General features: G+C 39.2%; 1 protein-coding gene across 44 annotated transcripts in view; it reads right to left on the bottom strand.

Moving 5' to 3' along the window:
* Window positions 1-20,707, bottom strand: part of SPATA17 (spermatogenesis associated 17) — a 386,966-nt gene that overhangs the window by 75,693 nt on the left and 290,566 nt on the right. For 12 of the 44 annotated variants that reach the window (XR_014817028.1, XR_014817031.1, XR_014817025.1 and 9 more), the window contains 3 exons: window positions 20,024-20,150; window positions 18,249-18,339; window positions 12,397-12,517 (listed from right to left, as the gene is read on the bottom strand). The gene's annotated coding sequence lies outside the window, so the exon portion shown is untranslated. Of the gene's footprint in view, window positions 1-3,758; window positions 4,119-12,396; window positions 12,518-17,616; window positions 18,340-18,685; window positions 20,151-20,707 lie in introns of those variants that run through there. The other 32 variants (XR_014817037.1, XR_014817058.1, XR_014817026.1 and 29 more) reach the window with 5 other exon arrangements.

Below are 20,707 nucleotides of genomic sequence, written 5' to 3'. Positions count from 1 at the left end.
AAGATGGGGAAATATTTCTGAAACTCTTTATAGTATAGGAACTGGGAATTTTATTTTGAATAGATTGGGAGGGAGATGTGATAAAAGAGGAGATAAGAGGAGTAAAATCATCTATGAAAGACGAAGTATGAGTAGGATTAAACCTCATTGAAGGCAGTTAAGAGCCAGCCTGAAACTTCAGAAAATGTTAAGAGTGATGAGGAAAACGCACTCGAAAAGAATAACGTAAAATGAAGAACATGCTGACATAGACTTAAAATAAGAAACAGGCACAGAGAATAAAAAGTGAATTCCCAGGCTCAGTACTATGAATATGCATCTTTTTAGGATTTAGGATCCTGTATTTTCCTTAATTGCTATGAATCACTTTGTTTACCGTGCTTGTAAAATCAATGAAGGAAGCAACAACTCTTTCTTTTTCACTCCTATCTTCAGCCTACCCCACCAGTTCCCAACACAGTGCTGGGTACATAGTAGGTAATCAATAAATATTTGTAAAATTAACTAAATTAATTAGTTGTATTTCAAAGAAACAAACCAGCACAAAAGGAGAACTCGAGTCATAATAGGAAAACGTTTCTGAGGTGAATAAATATTAATCCAGAATTTGAAGGGATTTCTACAATCTAGATTAATTTGATTAGAGACCCATATAATAAAGTTAGGTTTCGAGAATAAATGAAATAACTATAAACATACAGACTATAAAATACTTCTGAAGATGATGAAGGAGCAATATTTTCAGACTTTGAAAGGAAACAGATTGCAGCCTAAGAATAAAATACCCACTCAAGGTATCACTCACGTGCTGTGAGCCAAAGAGGCTCTCGAGTAAAAAAGGGCTCAAAAGTGTTTACACCCTGTCTGGGGGAAAAAATCATAAACTCCAGAGAAATGAAAAATAGATTTAAATGTAGGAGTGGTATAATATAAAGAAATGGTGATAAACGTGGACATAAATTAAATAGACCTAATGAATTATTATCATAAATAATAGCTATAAGTAGAGTTAAATTTAATACAAATCCAAAAATATTTATTGGGAGAGAAGACAACAGTCTATGGTGTTCCTGAATCTCTTTCATGTCACAGCAAAGAGAAAATAATATTTACAACACAGCAGTATCAGTGGAGGAGGCTCCTGGCAGCCTCAGTCTCTCTCTGTAGCCCCACTAGCTGAGGGAGCCAACATCTGGGCACACCTGGAGCCAGGGGCCCAGCCGTACATCAATTTAGATTTTGCTGTCCTTGCAATGGAAAGCCAATGGAGTTTTAATAAAAAAACAAATGATAGGAGAAAAAAAAATCATGGAATAGGTCTCAATATAAGGTAAGCTTTCAATTTGGCTAAAATGTATTTTGCAAAATTGGCATACACATACACAAATGATACCTGGAAGATAACATTAGGAGAGTTTGATTTTTTTTCTTTACACTTTTCCTTATTTTCTAAATATTCTGCAACTACCCTACAGCTCACAGTAAGGCTGGATCCTTAACCCACTGAGCGAGGGGAGGGGGGTCAAACCTGCGTCCTCACTGATACTCATGGATGGTCACATTCGTTTCCCCTGCCCCATGACGGGAACTCCAAAAAGTGTTTATTTTTATTGCCAAAAGTCAGCTGACAGATTGGTGAAATCATAGTTCTGCCTCAAACAGATTCGTTTTCTAATATATAGTATAGAGATTATAAATGAGGCAAATAAGAATCCAAATATGTAGCAATGTTGGTGAATATGGGTTCCTAGCGTAGTAGATCCACAGGTTTAATGATGGATACTAGTTTAATGAAGGAACACCTGATTCAAATTTTCAGTGTCTTCTCACTGGAACCCATGCAATTGCAAGTAAACATTTCATGTCTATGCAAACTGGAAGTGGTTAAGAGTAAACCCAAATCTTCCCAATGAAAAGCTTTCATAAAAAACATCAAAACCACTCTGTTCCATGCTGGATTTCCAGCCAAAATTAATTAGGTCCTAATCAAGAGAAGCGCTCACCTTGACTTTCAATGAGCCATAGATAAATAATGAACTAGGTTTCACCAGGTGATAAAAAAGGCTTAAAGAGAAAGAAGGTGCCAGGCTTAATATTTGGTCTGGAAAGAGTCACCTAGGACCTACCTCTCTATGTTTCTTTCCTCTTCACATCACTCAGTAAAGCCCTCCGATGGGTTAAGAAAGAGCATGGGCCAAAAATGTAACTAGGTTTAGATAAAGGCAAATTTGGGGTTGCATTTCTGTCTTTGAAAACAATGTGTACAAGATAACCAATCTCCTATAACAAAGCATCTCCAGTGGCCCCTGGAAGAAACCAGTACTATGAGGGATGAGCTATATGGACCATTTGCCACTGAGATTTTGATCACAGAATAGTTTTCTTCCTCTGAACTCATGAGGGCAGCTTAATCACAAAAGTACCAAGTTCTCATCTCTTTATTATATGCCTCTCATTGTGCTTTGTGTGATGGACTTTGACCTGTGCTCAAAACAACTCATGTTGCTGTGTCTTCTTTTTAATTTTTATTTTTTCATTAAAGTATTGTTGATTTATAATGTGCCAATGTCTGCTGTACAGCAAAGTGATCCAGTCATATACATATATATACATTCATATATATATGAATATATACGATCCAGTCACATATAGCAATGTATATATACATAATATATACATTCTTTTTTCTCATATTGTCTTCCATCATGTTCTATACCAAGAAATTGGATATAGGTCCCTTGATTCATCTTTTAGTAATAAGGCAAAGCATTTATTTATCCAAAGAAGTCCATACGACAATTTTCATAATTCACAAAACTGAGTTACAAGTAACTTTTTTGGGTGCGAACTTAACCAGTGGGCAAGAAACATCGATTCCACAGGTCAAGGCCACGTGAGACAGACACCCCGGATCTGAGTAAGAAGTTTGTGGGTTTGGTGTTATCATTTCTCTTTCAACCATGTCCTCTTTGGAAGAGGATAACAGTGCCTGACAGGTCTTTTGTTTAGTGCTTCTTATATATAGTAAAATACTGTAATTTAACAGCTTGCTGGGGGAACAAGAATTTGTTCCAGTTCCTGATTTAAATGTTTATGCTAATTGCTATTTATTGGCCCAGATGCAAATGATAGGTTGGCCAAAGTGAAATTTTATGACGAGCAAACTCCCCCCTTTTGTGCAAATTGAAAAAGTGAAACAAGAGGAGGATGAAATGAGCCGAAGATGGTCTTAATGGCTGCTTTTTAATGGGGAAGATAAAATTAAGACTGATTTACGTGGCCAACTCCCCTGTTTTCTCTTATCAGCTCATTTGGCAGGAAAAATGGAAAAGTAATTGTTCCTCTTTCAATGTGGGCCTCAAACCATTATTTATTGGCTGAAATTAATCGCTGTTTATCCTTCATTCACGTGGAAACTGCTCTATCAGCATTATGAGTCCCGGCAACTCAACTAGCCCCTTGCAATTTAGTCGACAGCAAGCTCGGATCCTGATGAGGCGTGCCTTAATTTTCTGGGCTGTGGGAGTTAATGAAGACTCCTTTCCGAGGTGGACATATTTGTATTTCTACAACATTAATAACAAAGACCCACACTTTCTCTTTGGCAGCAAATAAACTTTTTCAAAAAAAAAAGGAAAAATGACTGAAAGGATGAGGCTTGGAGAAAAAAAATGCAGAAATAAAATCATGAAGCCTAGTTGTGTTCCCTTCGAGTCCATCTAAAACATGAGAAGTGTGGACGCTTGGGGGGGCTGTACCTGCACGCAAGTGCTTCTGGGAATATCCCGTCCATTGGCAAAGGTGAAATGAAGATACCGCAGAAGCCATACAAGCAAGAAGCACAACTGCTTAGTTCTTTTTTGCTTCCACTTTGCCTCTTCTCAACAGTGCTTGATGCATGTAATTGACAGCCTGTGGTTTTTCCGGGGCAGAGAATCCTGGATCGCCTCCTGTTCTTCCTCAGGGGACCATCTGGAACTGACAGTCTGTCCTCTAGACTCATATCTGCCTCTTTCCAATCAACCAGTCAATCATCAAGCATTCACGCACCTTCTGTGCCCCACAGGCCTCCTTTGCTGTGGGAGAAGCAGGCAGAGCCAGAGCACCGTCCATGTCAACTAGAAGCACAGGAATGGGGCGCGAATTAGATTAAATCTCTAGGAAACACTGAGAGGGGTGCAGGCCGAAACCCTAGGTTTTTCAGAGACACAAGGGGTCTATCTGTGGGTTCCTTTGAACTCCACCTCCGGTGCTTTGCTGCCAAGACCAACCTCCACATTCTGGCCTGACTGTTGATGTTCTAAGGTTTTAGTCTAGGAGAATATGTGAGTAAATGCTCTCATGAATCCCCAACTTCCAGAGTTGAATTATCGTGCCCACAGTAGCTTAACAGATGCCATGAGCTTAGAGTCTCACGTAAAATTTTTCCTTGGGCTTTCAATTTTTTTCTTCTGGGTGGAAAACAAATAGCATATTTCCTTTAACATTTTGATGACGTTTACATATAATTGAGCTATAATTATGAATGCATTTTTACTTGCTTTTAAAGCTATTTATTCATTCCTTTACTTGCATATTTAATGAGCACAGACTATGCGTCAGATGCTATTCAGGCACATGGGGATTGAGCAGTGAAACAGAGACAAAAGTCCTTGCCTCCATGGAAACTACATTCTAGTAAACTCTTTATAGTATGAGAATTGCTTACGTATTTAAATTTTCCATATTCATACTTATGAAGAGCCACAGGCTAGACCATTTCTATAAATTTATTTATTCTAATAGCAAGTCGCTAATTTGCTATTGTAAATAATTCATTGATAGACATCTTTATGCATAGTTATTTTCTTCATTTCTGATTATTTCCTTAGCATGTCCAGCTCTGCTGTGGTCTGATTTTAGGTTCTCAGGTGGACTATACACCAAAATCTCACATCTTGGTAATTATTCACATTTATAGTTGACTCCTTAAGCAAGCTATAAAAATTATTAAATACTCTTTGACCTTGCTGATCAGTGTATTTTCTGGTAAAATTTTTGATAGAGAACATACTTTGTATTGAAATAAATTCCTAGGGCCCTTCCCTGCATGGTTGCCATGTCAACAAACTGAAATGTAGGTAACTTTGGTTACCCTATTTCTTGCACTTTTTTTTTTTTTTTGGTCTTTTTAGGGCCACACCCACAGCATATGGAAATTCCCAGGCTAGGGGTCGAATTGGAGCTGCAGCTGCCGGCCTACACCACAGCCACAGCAACTCGGGATCTGAGCCGTATCTTCAACCTACACCACAGCTCATGGCAACCCCTGATACTTAACCCATTGAGCGAGGCCAGGGATCGAACCCACATCCTCATAGATACCAGTTGGGTTCCTTACCACTGAGCCACAATAGGAACTCCTATTTCTTGCATTTTAAACTCTGAATGCTCCAATATTCTTGACTAGAGTATTTTTTCCTTTACCTCCTTTCTACTAAACGCATAATTTAGAGTTTCAGTATATGACCTTATTCTCTCTCTTTTTCCATTTATAATCTTTTTTGACACTCTCAAGAAGGTCACAAAGGCAGGCTTTTTTTTTTTTTTTTTTTTTGTACACTGGTATATCACCGTCACCTTGAATAATCTTTGGACTACAGCAGGTGCTCAGTAAATATTTGAGTAAATATATGAATGAATCATGTAGTACTATAAATTATTGTGATTCTCACGTTTAATGACTAGATTTGATTGTTTCCCAGAATGTATTTCCAACTGTTCTCTACATAGATTTGCCTGTGTAATAGACATTTCAAGATGACATATGAATTATAGTAATATATAGCATTTATGTAGTGTCTACTACTTCACATACCCTAATTTATTTTCACAACTCTATCATTATACCTGTTTTACAGATGTAGAAATGGAGGTTCAAAGAGGTTTAAGTTACAAGCCTAAGGTCACAAGGATAAGGAATTTAAATGCTAGGATGTGAGCCTGTCGTACCATTCAAAAATGCATGTGGAAAGCTGACATAGGGAGTTCCCATCATGGCTCAGCAGGAATGAACCCGACTAGGATCCATGAGGATGTGGATTCAATCCCTGGCCTTGCTTAGTGGGCCAAGGATCTGGCATCGCCATGAGCTGTGGTGTAGGTCATAGACACGGCTCAGATCTGGCATTGCTGTGGCTGTGGTGTAGGCCAGCAGCTGCAGCTCCGATTCAGCCCCTAGCCTAGAAACTTCCATGTGCTGTGGGTGTGGCCCTAAAAGGACCAAAATAAAAAAGGGAAAGCAAGCAAGCGGAACATAGCATCTTAACTCTCTGATCTCTGGGTCCTCCTATGTTAATGGCTTAGCAGAAGTTTCCAATGGTCTTCCATCTCCGAGGGCCAGGTCCTCTTCTCAGGGAGAGTCAGGTTGTCCATAGCTGGCTCTCTTTCCAGCAGCGAGTCGCAGAACTGCAGACGCCTCCGCACCTCTTCTTCTCCTGACGCCAGCTGCCATCACGCACAGTACCTCTTGAGCATCACTCCCACACCCCTTTTCCTACAGCCCAGCTGTCAGGAGAGGCACGGTTTCTCCCGCATCGCTCTTCCACGCTCTCCACCACAAACAAGCACATCAATCCCAAATCGGGACAAGAGATCATAAGAATAAACCCTGAGGGAAACACAGCGAGTCAAAGTTCTGACAGTCATCTTCCCGCCCTGTACAATTCCAAGTCTCTGCCGACAGTAACTCATGAGAAGCCCAATGCAAATCTGTGCTTTCCTCCAGTTATCTTTCAAGCAGACGTCACCAACCCCTAGCCTTAGATGAAGACTTGTCATTTATTCACCCTCACTGCATAGTAAAGTGTCTAGTGCATTAGGGAGGTTCAAAAATATGTATTAAATGAATGAATAAGTAAATAACCCAACTGTGATGCAACCAAGAAGATAATCTTTTATCAAGATCAACGGAGTGGAATTGAGAGTCTAGAACTCAAATTTATGGTCAGTTGGAGTTTCTGCTGTGGCACAATGGGAGCAGGCATTTCTGCAGCACCAGAATGCAGGTTTGATCCCCAGCCCTGTGTAGTGGGTTAACAGAGGCTGGGATCTGATCCCTGGCCTGAGAACTCCATACGCCCTGGGGCAGCCAAAAAAGAAAGAAAGAAAAAAACAAACAAACAAAAAAAAACTGTGGTCAGCTTATTTTCAACCAAATAGAAACAACTCAATATTCATCAACTGTTGAACCAATAAACAAAACACAGTCTATCTAAACAATGGAATATTATTTAGTAGTAAAAAAGAATGGACCACTGATATAGGCTACAACTAAGATGAACCTCCAAAGACATTATGCTAAGTAAAATAAAGCCAATACAAAGACCACTTATTATATGAGTTCATCTATAGGAAATCTCCGAAAAGAAAAAAAAAAAAAAAAAAAAAGGCAGCTTTAGTACAAAGTAGATTACCTAATGGCTGTGCAGGACTCTGGGTGGGAATGGAGAATGACTGAAAATAGGCATAAACTATCTTTTGGGAATGATAGGTATGTTCTAAAATTGTGCTATAGTGATAGCTGCACATTTCTATAAACATACTGAACATTATTGAACTGGACATTTTAAATGGGTAATTTCTACCTTGATAAACCTGTTCTAAAAAGTAAAGAAAGGAGTTCCCTGGTGGCCTACTGGTTAAGGATCTGATGTTGTCACTGCTGCAGCATGGGTTTGATTCCTGGCACAGGAAGTTCTGCATGCCTCAGGCACGGCCAAAAACTGGGAAAAAAAAAATAATGAAGTAAAAGAATACACTCTTCCTAGCGCTGATTCTAGTTTCACACATTCTGCATAATTCAGATCCTGTTCTCTTTGCACAGAGGCGGCTATCGTTGATGTTTCTCTCTTGGATTTGAATCCGTCACTCTGTTAGTAATCATTGTTTAAGACACAGTTATAGGGGCCAGACCATGACCTAGATGCAGGGGTTGCAACAGAGTCTTGAGGGAGCGTCCATTCTGCTGTGGAAAATAGATGCTTACTGAGCACACAGCACATACCTGCCCACGTTGCAAGGCAAGACTCCCCCGCTAACTTGAAATAGTCCTCTCGCTGGCTTTTGAGTCACTTTCCTCATCTGTGAAGTGGGGATTACCACCTCTGTTTTGCTGTCCACAGAGGCTGTTTGAAGAGAATCAAGGGAGAGGCGTGGCGTGAAGAGTCCTCAAGTTGTGAGAAAGAGCACGCATGGAAGGGGACAGGTCTGTGTGTCATCAGAGCATGGAAAACCCTCGGTTCCACGGAAATGGAAGCAGACCCGGGACGCTCCAGGACGCGGGCGCCAGGGGGGTGTTTTCCTCATTCACATTCCTCCAGCATGTGCTAATTTTCAGTAATGGTGCTGAAGACTGTATAACTGAATATTTTATCAGAACGGTCAAGGTTGCCCTTGAAAGCAGTTATAGAATTATCGTCTCCTAACTAAATATAGTTACCTTAACAAATAGAAGGGCTTCCTCCTGAGCCAAATGAAATGGGCTATAGATTTGAGATCCTCGCTTAGAAAATGATAAAGCAAACAATTCACTAAATTCGCAGTTTTTCCATCGTAGAACTTTGAGTTTAAATTGCTTGCAGGGAAACATTTTTTTTTTTTAAACACAGGATATATTTAGGGAAAAGAAACACATCTGTAAAAACTATAAGGTAAATTTTTTTATTGGAGAAAGGAGATCCGGGTAGTTTTACAGTCTCTCTCTCGGGTCTGTTTAATCTTCTGGAGTTGAAAATGAATGCCCTGCACACACCTTTTCCCTCTCTGAACTTTCACCTTTGCATTGGGTAAAAAGTTGTCTCTATTTTCTTACACTTACAAAGATTAAAGCTGATCTTTACGTTTTTCTTTTTCAAATTCAAAACTTTGGTCACTTTGCCTTTTTAATATGAGACGCTTATATAAAGTTGATCCAGCTACAGAGGATGTAGGAATTGAAGGGTCTCCCTGAGGTTAACCTCTACAAATTAATTATAAGGTGCATTCATTACACTGTAAATGATAATTAGCCGTTTCTCTGATCTGGTGCTGATTTTCTCATTGGTTTCACACTTTCTGCACATGAACATTTAAGCTTGAAACTTACTTTATTGGTCAAATTTCCTACATTGCACAGAAGTTTGGAAAGTGCTTGATATGTTGGAAAAGTGTGATATGGCTGTAAGTTGGTAACATTATGATCATATATTCAATTTTGCTGCTTGCTGATTCCTCTCCCAACAGCGTCCTCACTATTAAATCATGAGCTGTGCATTGTTCTCCTGCTTTGCATCCTAACTTCTTTTCCTCAAAATTCTCTTCCACTTTCTATCTTTCCTTTCCAATACCACCTTCATCTACACTCCTTTTTTTTCTGGTTTGAAAAGGTTCATGTCTTTACTGTTCTGTCCTTGGCTTATCTCTGGGTTTATTTTGGTTTTGGTTTTGATGTTCCCACCAACACACGCTCCTGTAATGATCTCTTCTAGTTCCTAACAGTGTCTCTTGAATTATTTAACTTTATATGTAATTCATTTTTCTTACTTAGTTCTGGGAGCTCTAATGTATGATTGCTGTGTAGGTGGACCCCAAATCTCTACCCTATCGTCCTGACCTCTCTTCAAACCCTGCTCTCACCCTTCCGCCTAAGCTCCAGATCATGTTTTGGACATGCCCTGATTTGTTCAATCTCACCGCACAAACCTAACTTAGAATCTTCCTCCCCACACTCCCTAGCCAATCAATCTTCAACTTCTCTATGGATTCAGCTGTTAAAACACCACTTTTTCTATATCCTAGAGAATGCTCATGTATCTTGAAAACCCTCACTAATGCTTGCCTGGACTCGTTGCAACAATCTGCTTACTGGCCTCACCTTTCTGAAATCTACATTTCTTAAATTGGCATTCTACTCTTATTCATGATCCAGCTTCGACGGACTTTCCAGACTTCTTTCCTATTAATTTCCTATGGTCCAGCCAAATATAATTCTCCTTTTATTAAAAGAGCCAAAGGGAGTGTGGCTCAGGAGAAACAAACTTGACTAGTATCCAAGAGGATGCAGATTTGATCCCTGGCCTCACTCAGTGGCTTAAGGATTTGGTGTTGCTGAGAGCTGTGGTGTAGGGTGCAGATGTGGCTCGTCGGATCCCACGTTGCTGTGGCTGTGGCAGCTGTAGCTCCGATTGGACCTGTGGCTTGGGAACTTCTGTATGTCATAGGTGGGATGGAAGCAAAAAAAATAAATAAATAAATAAAGGCAAAATAGCCCAAGATTTGTGTTTCTTTGTCCACTTATCATTGTCTTTAATGTGACCCCCACTCCTTGAGCCTGTTGAACTACCGTTTTCTTCAAGTTTCAGTACAAATGCCACCACTTCCATGAAGCCAACATGACCTCCTCTCACTCTGAATCGCCGCAGAATCTTATATGTTTTCAATGACTGTCCTTCCATAGAATGATGGCTATATATGCATGTCCTTCATTGCCCTTGAAATCTGCCTCTCACTAGCTGGTTCAGTGCTTTGCACCTGAAAGGCACGCAATACACAATTTGGTTGAGTGACTGGGTGTCTTGACCATGTAATTGGGTCTTGATGTTGTGATTAGCTCAAGACATTCGTCACCTGGCCAACTTCACCGATCCATCCCATGAGATTCCTGAGTCATCCCTTCCTAAAGAGGAAAGGCCAAGTACTCGATAATAGTGCTTAATATTTTCCTCGACCATGTATATTTCAGAGAGAAGAAGAAACAGCCCTCTGGGGAATTTTGAAATGTCCTTGAGGGGTATGAAATGGATATAGGTATCTCTAGGCTTTTAAAAATTGTCTTCTGATAGATGAAAAATGCCCATGTGGATTAAAAAATCCATCATTCAGTGGGTGCTAATGGGAGCAAGACCTGTGAAGGTAAAACACAGTGGAAGGCTGCAAGAGACTTCACGGCAAAATGCAAGGCCACCCCGGGACCTGAAGCAAATAAACTTCAGTGAGAACACTTAACGTAGAGACACACTCACCTCCCTCAAAGGACAGGACGTGAACTGCGGGGTTTCTCTTTGAGTCTGGTGGTTGCATTTAATCCGAAGTGGTTATACACTTACTCGTTAAATATTGCCCCACTTTCAAATATTAAAAATCATATTGTTTCTGGCTTTCAGAGGGATGCTGTCACTTGCACCTGGTCTGGAGGAGATCAGCAGTTATTTAAAAACTGCCAGGAGAAGACGGTACAACACAAACCCTGAGAGTTGAAAAATATGCGGGAATGATACTAAAGTCCAACTTACAGAGGAAGGGAGAAAAATTAAAGGCAGCAGTTGCTTTCAAATGATGATTCAGAAAGCAGGCCTTGCCATGTTTTAAGTTTTTAGGATATAATATGTCAAGTTCCTAGTCTTGCTTGTGTAAATCTAGATATGAGAACAGAGGTTAAACCAACCTAGACTTTTCGTACATGAAACCTCCAGTTGCCTATTGCTTCAAAGACCTGCTGCAACTACTTGAACTCTCATCCCGATCTGATTCCTAGGGCACACTCCTAAAAGGAATGAATTCTTTGTCTTGCACGTTTAGGGCTGGAAAATGACTTCCCATCTCTGAAAGGTGAGTAGATAGTTCTAGAGTACATGGCTTAAAATATATAGTGTAGAATTTTCTCTTTTAAAGTTTTGTGATATAACTCACATACCATATAATTCACCTGTACCATGATTTTAGTAGGTTCATAGATATATGCAACCATCACCACTATTCAATTTTTCATCGTCTCTAAAAGAAACCTATACCCTCCGGCTTTCATTCCTCTGTTCGCCTCTTGCATCTCTCCCCCAGCGATAAGCAACCACTAATTTACCTTCTGTCTCTATAGATTTTCTTCTTCTGGACTTTCATATGAATAAAGTCACAGATAATATGATCTTTTGAGTCTGGCTTGTTTCACATAGCATGTTTTCAAGGTTATTCTAGGATGCAGCTTACCTTGGGGCATTCATTCCTCGTCATGGCTGAATAATATTCCATTCTATGGATATGTACACTTTATTGATTTGTGCTAATGGGTATTTGGATTGAGGAGTTCCCATCATGGCTCAGTGGAAACCAATCTGACTGGCATCCATGAGGACGCAGGTTCGATCCCTGGCCTTGTTCAGTGGGTTAAGGATCTGGTGTGGCCGTGAGCTGTGGTGTAGGTTGCAGACACAACTCAGATCCTGTGGTGCTGGGACTGTGGTATAGGCCAGCAGCTATAGATCCTATTCAACCCCTAGCCTGGGAGCATCCATATGCCACAGGTGCGGCCCTAACAAGACACACACACACACACAGAAGATGGTTGGATTGTTTCTCCTTTTGGCTATTATGAATAATACTGACCTCCTTTCTTCTCTTCTGAGGTTGAGGATGAAGCTGAAAGTTCCAAGCTCTAATCAAGGTTTGCTCTTCTTGATGACCAGCTCCAATCCTGAGACTATCTAGGGATGCAGTATCTAGGATGCTTCAGTAGAAAGAAAGACACTCCTATCACTGAGGAAATTCCTATATATATACATACACACACACACACACATATATATAAAATCACCATGTGTCTGATATTTAGTATCTTTTCACCTGCTTATTGGCCATCGTATATATCCCTTGGAGAAATGTCCTTTCAGAGCCCATGCTCATTTTTATTTATTTAATTTATTTATTTATTTTGCTTTTTAGGGCCACACCTGAGGCATATGGGGGTCCCAAGACTAGGGGTCCAATCAGAGCTACAGCTGCCAGCCTTTGCCACAGCCACAGCAACACCAGATCCGAGCTGCATCTGCGACCTATACCACAGCTCACACTCCTCAACCCACTGAGCAAGGACAGGAATTGAACCCACAACCTCTTGGTTCCTAGTCAGATTCGTTTTCTGCTGTGCCCACTTTTAAACTGGATTGTCTTTTTATCTTTGAGATATAAGAGACCTACATATATTCTGCATATCAATCCATTAATGGATATACGATTTGAAAACATTTTCTTCCAGAGCAGCAGCCAGAGCCACAACAGTGACAATGCTGGATCCTTAACCCACAACACCATCAGGGAACTCCAAAGTCTTTTCCGTTTCTTGATGCTGTCATTTGAAAAAATGAAAGACTTTTTTTTTTTTGGCTGCACATGTGGCATATAAAAATTCCAATGCCAGGGACTGAACCCACATCACAGCAGTGACCTCAGCTGCTTCAGTGACAACACCGGATCCTTAACCCACTGTAGCATAAAAGGATTCCTTAAAAGCTTTTAATTTTCATGAAATCCAATGTATCTTATTTTTTTCTTTTTTACCCATAATTTTGGTGTCACATCTAAGAATCTTCTGGCAAATTTAATATAATAAAGATTTGCTCTTGTGTTATCTTCCAAGAGTTTTATAGTTTTAGTTGTTACATTTAAGTCTTTGATTCACTGAGTTAATTTTTTCTTCTTCTTTTTAGGGCTGCACCCTAAAAAGAAGTTCCCAGGCTAGGGGTCAAATCAGAGCCACAGTTGCCGGCCTATGCCACAGCCACAGCAACATGGGATACGAGCCACATCTGCAACCTGCACCACAGGTCATAGCAATGAGGGATCTCTGACCCACTGAGTGAGGCCAGGGATAGAACCTGCATTTTCATGGATACTAGTCCGATTCATTACCGCTGAACCACAACAGGAACTTCCCACTGAGTTCATTTTTTATGTGATGTGAAGTAAGTTCATTCTTTTGCATGTGGCTATCCTATTGTCGCAGCACCATTTGTTGGAAAAAAAATTTTCCCCATTGAATAGTCTTAGTACCCTGGTTGAAAATCCATTGACCATAGATGTATAGCTTTTTTTTTATATATAGACTTTCAGTTTTTCCATTGACTGTAAATGATTATTCTTGTGCCAGCGCCACGCTGTCTTGATTACTATTGCTTTGTATTAAATTTCAAATTCAGGGCGCGTAAGTCTCCTAACTCTGTTCTTTTACAGGATAATTTTGACAGGGATTGAGTTGAACCTATAGCCAGTTTGTGGAATAGTGCCTTTTTAACAGTATTCGGTCTTCCAAATCATGAATGTGGGATGTTTTTACATGTCTTTGGGCTTCTTTAGTTACTTTCAATAACTTTTGTAGTTTTCAGAGTATAAATTTTGCACTTCCTTTATGGAATTTATTCATAAGCATTTCATTATTTTTAAAGCTATTGTGAATGAAATTACTTCTCCATTTTATTTTCAGATCATTCATTGCAAGTGAGTTGAAATGCCATTGCCTGTTGCGTATTGATCTTGTATCCTGCAACCTTGCTGAAATTATTTATTAGTTCTCATAGACTTTCAGTGGATTACTTACGATTTTATATATACAAATGCATATCATCTGTGGATAGAGAGTTTTATTTCATCCTTTCCAAGCTGGATTCCTTTCATTTCTTTTTTTGCCCAAATACCCTAGTTAGTCCAGAACAAATGTTGAATAGAAGTGGCAAGAGCAAATGTCCATGTCTCGTTCTTGATCTAAAGGGAAAATCATCCAGTTTTCCGTCATTAAGTATAATGTTGGCTATGAGGTTTTCTTAGATAGCCCTGGTCTGCGGAGAGTTTTCCTCATGAAAAAGTGTTGGATTTTGTTCAGTGTTTTTCTCTGCCTATTGAGAGAACTGTGTGGTTTTGTCTTTTATTCTATTAATGTGATAGCTTGCATTAATTCATTTGGGGATGATAAAACAATGTTTCAGCCCTGGGAAAAATTCCACTTGGTCATGGTGCATAATGCTTTTACATGCAGACTTTACATTGGGTTTCATGCACTACATAGGGTGGTCGTGTTCTCGGCAGGATAGTGCTGCAAAGTGAATGCAGGCATTGCACCAAAGGTTCTGCACTTTATATTTATTACAGTGAGTTAACAGGGTTTATTGACTTGCACCATGAGCGTTCTTGAAAAGATCTGGCTTCTTTAAGGATTATAAGGGAGCTCACTTGGTCAGTGATAGTTTACTACGGCCTTATTCATCCAAATCTCAAAATACATTTGAGTAAAAAAGCCCAGGTAGCAACTTGTCAGTACATAGTAGACACTCTGTACCTATTTGTAGACTAATTCATTGATGGGCCTGTGCTTTTGCAGTTGAGTCAGGAAACAAGCAAGCAACTCACACGTCATATATGATATCTTGAGCACATCCATCACCTTTCCATATAGAAGACATTAGATTCAACATGGAGTGGTAGGCTGGGAGAGCCAGCTCAAGTTAGAAGAGGAGCAAAGTAAGCACACCAAGTTCAGGAAAAATAGCTCCAAGCCTCCTGGGGAGTAGTTTCATGGTGAGCTGAAGTGAGAGGGAAAATCTGGAAACACGAAATACAGCTTTGGTTCAGCTGGTAAGGAGGTGCATGATAGATCCCCCTTTCAGAGTTCCTAATCATAGCACTTCTCACACTTCACTGCTAATTTCTCTGCCAATCTCCATAACTAGAAGGTCTGCATATCAAAAGTGCTTGGCATACAGAAAGTGTGCAATAATTGCTCGTCAAATGAGTGAACAGTAATCTGGCCAATCCATTTGGGGGACAGCAGTCAGAGACAGAGAGGCTCCAACCGAGTAAAGCAAAGCAGCTCCCAGGGAAAGAGGCAAAGACTTTTACAAAATATATTTTTTACAAAAGTAGTTATTGTGATCAAATAATAGATTTTTTTTTTTGTCTTTTTGCCTTTTCTGGGGCCGCTCCTGCGGCATATGGAGGTTCCCAGGCTAGGGGTCTAATCAGAGCTGTAGCCACCGGCCTATGCCAGAGCCACAGCAACGCGGGATGCTTAACCCACTGAGCAAGGCCAGGGATTGAACCTGCAACCTCATGGTTCCTAGTCGGATTCGTTAACCACTGAGCCACGACGGGAACTCCTAAATAATAGATTTTGATGTATTTGGCTTTAGTAGGAGAATAATTTATCCCCTCTGTCTGATTTCTTAGATAACATAAGCAATATGGTTTTGTCCTCCAAAGGCCAATCTGCTATGCTGCAATTTTTTCCTCTCATTTTTAGGAAACAATAACCAACTCCCATCTAAGCCTCGAAAAGCTGTTTGCCAAGGTTAAACCATACACATGCAGATCCACATTTTAAAAAGGATGTTTATGCCTTCAATTAGTTCAGTATATTTTCCCAATTCTAAGACAACGTCAATTACAACAGCTTCTCCAGAATAAGGAAAAAAACTGTAAGAACATAAAAATTGATTACGAGTTGGATCCTTAATTTGGAAATATTTAAATATGCATTTTAAAAAGCAGGAAATGTCGTCTGTTTTCCCTTTTCCGTTCCCTGATATCCCACTAGACAATCAAAGAGGATTTAAAGTATGTGTTGAATGTGGTGTGCTTTTCTGCTGTGTCCTATTAGGATGACAATGAGGTACTTTAATGATGATACTGATGACCACGGTACTCGGGTACTCGTTAAATCTCACTTGGGTACTCATCCAACAGGGCTTAACGTGTGGGTAAACAGATCTCTGATTGCATCTATGCAAACCAATAGCAATTACTCTTGTCCTTCAGATAACAAGGGCTTCCCAGCTTTGTGTGGTTTCAAAGGAAAGCATTTTGGTCTTTTCAATTCATAACCAGCAGGCAGAAACTAGAACAACAGCAAGGGGTCCAGGAAGGGGTAACATATGGCTTCCAGTGTAGGCTTCTCTGGCTTAGGTTTCGGTTCTCAGTTCTTGGTTTCATAGCTGATTTCTTTCATTTAGAAAAATCAATAGATGAGGAAAATGTTTATCCTCTAAAGAGACTGTTCAACCGAGGAAACAGGGAGACTCCATTTGGGCTTAGTAATACATGTAAGAGATTTTCATTTCACCCCATGACTTCACAGCCTAAAACTTAAGGTAGTGAACCCTTTGAGTTTAAGCCACCTGAGAGTTGAGTGACATTTTCAGAAGAACCTGCCCCTACCGCCGCATTGTCTGATATGAGATGTTCTGCTTAATCTTCTTTAAGGTCTTATTCACTTAAGGGAAATACTTAGCTGCATAATTGCTTGGAGCCTATTGCTATTCGAAATGGAAAATATAATAATCTAATGGTATTGTCTCTATAAGCGAATGAGAATTTCAGGAGTGGCTGCTGGTGCCACCCATGTGATCCAGAGAGGTTAATGCAGTTAAAGTTATTTCACAGTCCATTAAGGAGCTTACGGTGACCTCGCGACCTTTGCGCCAACAACACGGAATCCATTATCATCACAATGGAGGAGCCCTGGGTTCGGCTGACTTGACAATGGGCCCGGGAAATCCCAAGTTAGTACTTAGTTTAAAAAAATGCACTTTTCTTTCTGCTTCTTGGGTATGGCTATTAATATGCCCTCCTATAATTTGTAACATTAACATTGCTGAAGGTACAGAAAAGGACATTGAAATGAAGATGTCAAAACTGCTGACTTTGTTCAGTGCATGATAATATTGGCCATGCACTGAAGTAGTAGATATCTAACAGGGAAATCAAGATGAAGGAAGTCAAGGAACTCCGCTAAATTAATGATAAATTATCACAGGTTGTGAAATTCACGTAGGCAAATAATAGCGCTCTTTCACTTTTAATGATAGAGTCTGAGATGGAGCATATGACTTGAAGGGAAACAAACACGTTTAAGTTATGAATGTCAATGCTATGAGTAGAATTAATTGAAACGACATTAAGATATTTACTTTATCAAAATCCAGGTTTCAGAGAACTGCGACACACTGCCTATTTTCAAAAACAAGTCGCCATGACAAATGATTCCATTGTTTATCTTTCTTCTATACGTAACCTGGCAAAAGACATCCCTGCCGGTCACATTTAAAGAACAGATTTAAGGCATGGGGTTAAAAAAAATAAAGATGTTATCAAAATACTGGTTGGTATGAGAGTGTTAACGAGCATTTTTGCCCTCTACAATGCACTTGACTGCATGAGGGTCTGTTTGGGGGAAATAAGAAACATGGAATTTTCAATCAGACTTTGCAGTGCTTTCTGTCAACAGCAAAGAAATACTAGATCAAAGAATCCCTATGTCCCCCCAAATTAAACAAGATTGTTTCTGGATATTAAGGTTAAATGGTAAACATAGGTTGTTAAAAGATCCATTGATATTCCCAGAACCCCGAAAGGAAGCATTTTAAAATAATTTAAGGAAAGCATTTAAAGGTAATTAAAGAATCTAGCAGTACCTCTCAAAGGTAGTTATTGCTGATGGTGGCTCACATATCTTAGCTCATTTAAACACAATAAGGTTTCAACACTTATTACAGCTCCAAATGCCTGGAATAGAATCACAGTAAAAACGGAAGCTAAGATCTCGAGTTAATTTTCAGGAACACACTGCGATGATGTCTTTTTATGGTTTGCTCTCTGAGAAAATAATAGGAAAAAAAAAAGTATCACCTACTTCTGAGGATTCAAATGAAAATAACGTAATCAAAGAGTACTTCCTAAACACGGCCATACTTGAGACCTATTTTATTTAATTATTTGAAGAATATATTCAATTTAGGATTTGAAACTGGCATTAAGAATCTGTTTCAGAGTATTTAAAAATCAAACAATAGTACCTCATCATAGATTTAAATCAAGTTAGAATAAATATTACTCACCAATAATGCCATAGTAAGTATTTAATCATTTATTATTCAAGAAATTTTACAGAAAACTGTAGTCACTAAATACTAAGGCTACAGGGAAGCTATTCCTAAAGGAGAGTTTAACAGTATTCAGCTTTTGAATTTTTATGTTGTTTTTGTAAATTCCTTAACATCAAAACCTAGCAGGATCTTCTTTTTAAAAAAATCATTGAATTTAATTCGGTAACTCATTATGATTATACATTTTGGTTATCTGCTCTAATGTATTAATCTGAAATGTTTTCCAAGATAGTTACAGTTGTTGGAAAATGATATTTTTATTTAGGAAGTTCTAAAAGATTTGTCTTAAATTTCCCCCAGCAAATATTTGTTTCAGCGATTGATCTAATCTTCTTTGTAATACATCTTCTGCTAAGCATTTTATTCCTTAAATAAGGTAGAATTCCAGACAAGAGTAAAGGTACAGGATGAGAAATTGGTAAATAGAAAAAGGAACCACAATAAGTGGATTAAAGCAAATATATATATATATGTGTGTGTGTGTATGTAAATATAATGTATATGTATACATATATTTTAAAGGTGAAGTTATAATACGAAGTTATCACAGGTCAGAATTTCATTTGAGCAAATTATGTCATCGAAATTAGACATAGTTTTGATGGGGTCCTAAGATACAATACATAAGAGATTCTACACAATTTGCAAAGTGCAATATTAAAAACTACTTAAAATAATATTAAGACAAACAATGCACCTGACACCAAAAATGGACGTAACCAGTAGGGCCAACTTTCTCATACTGTGATTGATATTATTACCATTATTATTAGTAGTAGTAGTATTAGTATTGCTATCAGCCTGATCAGACCCCGAAGAGTCAAGCAATTCTTCAGCTTTTCTTCGACTAATGCCCATTCTGATGGTGCTGTTTTCCCAGAGCTTTGTTTGAAAGGAGATCCCCTCCACCAAGAGATCTCTCTTTGTGCGAATAAGAATTAATAATAGGAAAGGAAAAAAACCCCTCCCAACTCTGTCAACACATAAAACAAGGCTCTTAGGTAAGGAATGCATAGCAGAGCTAATTCTAATTCACTCTGTTAAGATGCTTCTATTTGACTAAAGAGAAAGTTATTGCTGAGAGGCTGGTGTAAAGCTGGAAAGTGTAAACGCAGCTCCAAAGCCTCTCAGACTCCAGTAGCCAAAAATAAACTAGTTCTTGGCTGAAAGACATAAGTGCAATTGTGAAATTGATAACCCTCCTTGGCCGAGTCCCAGACAATATGTTGCCTTTCGGGGGCTGATCAGCGTGATTGATGTGAACTGTGAAATCCAGGGGGGCGCTCCCCTTTAATCAAACCCACCATCCTCGACAGGGAGGCAGCTGTGGACTAACAAGTTCTTCAAGCTTTCTCCCTCCAGGTCTCCTTAGAAGTCTGACAGCCCAGAAGGAGAAAAAGGTGGCAAGACAGCCACAAAACCAACTTCACCCTGCAAAAGAAAAGGAGAAAAAAGAAAAAAAGACAAGCTATGGGGTAAAACATAAGATGGCAGCAACTGAACAGCTTTATTTCCTTTCAAAGAGAAATTCAGACTTCACTTTTAATGTCAAAACCAACTTACTAAAGACACGCAGCTAAGTTTTTTTTCTTCTAAGTATACAATTTTTTTTTTCTCTTTTTCTCTGTTTCACAAGGATGATCAGTGTCATAGCAGCCACATTCCTTTTTTTTTTTTTCATTTCCCCCTTCAGTTTCATGTTTTCATCATATATTTTAGAGTTGTGATAATCTCTCCCCCAAATTACATGTGAAGATAAAGTCACAGAGAGAAAAATAACCTAAAATCTTCCAGGGAGTGACATTAAGCTTGCAGACCTGTGGTGGGTAGCAGTGTGGTCAATTAGACACCAGCTCCCTAATCTTGTAATCATTAACTCATCACTCACTCAACTGCTATCAGTGAAGGACTAGGAATATCAAATTGGAGTTTTTGCATTTCTTAGAGTAAACGTTTTTAAACCTATAACAAATTCAGACTGATGTTTC

Source organism: Sus scrofa, chromosome 10, assembly GCF_054392235.1.
Source record: "Sus scrofa isolate SSC_HxYL_T2T_F1_AM1 chromosome 10, Sscrofa_HxYL_maternal_Yorkshire_Landrace_v2.0, whole genome shotgun sequence".
NCBI lineage: Eukaryota > Metazoa > Chordata > Mammalia > Artiodactyla > Suidae > Sus > Sus scrofa.
The sequence above is the reverse complement of the archived record's forward strand: the minus strand, read 5'-3'. Positions and strand labels throughout refer to the sequence as shown.